Below are 1510 nucleotides of genomic sequence, written 5' to 3' on the forward strand. Positions count from 1 at the left end.
TTTCTGTGCTGGGATACAGGTCATTGTTTTGTCATCGCAGCTTGCACGGTGCCGTTTTGAGCGTTGACAGTGCACCAATGTTTACCTACTGCTGAGCGGTGCTTATGCAGAACCAAGGGCTTCTCCGTTTCTCGCTCTGCTGCCCCAGTGAGCTGGCTGGGAGGGGACACAGCAGAGACCGCTGCCCCGAGCTGACCGACGAGGTACCACGGTCCGTTCCACATAGTGTCACGCTCAGCAAGAAATTCAGGACTGGGGGAGTCTTCCCAAGGCAGCCGTCGCACCGAGATGGCTGGGCGTCTGCCTGCTGGTGAGAGGTGGTCGGTGGTTGCTGTCACGTCCGTTGGTTTCCTTTTTTATTCCCTGCGCTTGTTAAACTGTCTTTATCTCGACTCCCTTAGGTGACAGCCTAAGGAAAATGGAGCCTCCTGGGTCTCAGAGTAATTCCAGAGCTAAAGCGGCGACAGACATCGGCTCTGGATCAGATAATACGTGCCGACGCTCATCGCTGACCCAAGAAGACATGCTCCTCCTGTCCTACCCGAGGGTTTCAAATCCAACACGCTTTCTTCCTAAAGCAGGACGCTGCCTTATTTACTTGTAACGCCGTTCCTACGCTCCTTGAGATGCGGCTAGAGGTGGGTTACGCAGACCATCAAGCCGCCGTTTGGGAGCACCAGAGCCTTTTGGGTACTGTTTGTCACCACCGTTTGCGTGAGAAGGGAACTAAAACACAATAGACGGCGAGAAATTTAACCTGCCATGGAGATAGCTACGGTGAGCAAGTCCGATTTTGTGCTTTACAAAGCATCATTTTTAAAATTCAACCCTGAGTTTTGCAAGTGTAAACCCTTATTTTTATAATGCGAGCCTCAATGTTAGGGCAAAAAGCATCAATTTAAAAGACCAAAGCCTACTTTGGGGGGTGCAAACAGTCATTTTTAAGGTCCAGACCCACATATATGGAGTACAAAAACTAATTTATTAGCTCCAAGGTCCGTTTTTAAGGTTCAGAGACTCATTTTAAGGGCCCAGAGCATCATTTTTAAGCCCCAAAGTCTGATCTGGAAGGACCAAAGCCTCATTTGTAGAGTCTAAATCCGAATTTATACAGTCCAAAGCCTCATTTTTACTTTCCAAACTCTTAGCTTTGCCTTCCAAAGCCTCATTTTAGTTTCCAAAACCTTCATTTTTAGGGTGCAGAGGCTCAGTGTTAGTTTGCATAGTCTCATTTTCAGGGTCCAAAGCCTCTTTTTTAGGATCCAGACAGGCATTTTTAGGGTCCAAGCTGCATCTGGAGTGTCCAAACCCTCATTTGGAGGGTCCAAAGCCCACTTCTAGGGCTCAAAGCCTCATGCTTAGGTCCCAAAGCCTCATTTTTAGGGTCCAAAGCTTTGATTCTAGGGTTGAAAGACTTCAGTTGTAGGCTCCCAACCCTCTTTTTAAGGTACAAACCCCTCACTTAGGGCTCAAAGCCTCATTTCCTTAATGCCCGAGGCATATAATGAGC

At 48.1% G+C, this 1510-nt stretch overlaps 1 non-coding gene across 1 annotated transcript; it reads right to left on the reverse strand.

Annotated features, from left to right (window-relative positions):
* Positions 1 to 429: 429 nt before the first annotated feature.
* On the reverse strand, positions 430 to 514 carry LOC128138629 (small nucleolar RNA SNORD45). The gene has a single exon (XR_008234096.1). It is a non-coding gene; the product is annotated as a small nucleolar RNA SNORD45 (small nucleolar RNA).
* Positions 515 to 1510: the final 996 nt, after the last annotated feature.

The sequence above is a fragment of the Harpia harpyja genome, unplaced genomic scaffold, assembly GCF_026419915.1.
Source record: "Harpia harpyja isolate bHarHar1 unplaced genomic scaffold, bHarHar1 primary haplotype scaffold_75, whole genome shotgun sequence".
Lineage (NCBI taxonomy): Eukaryota > Metazoa > Chordata > Aves > Accipitriformes > Accipitridae > Harpia > Harpia harpyja.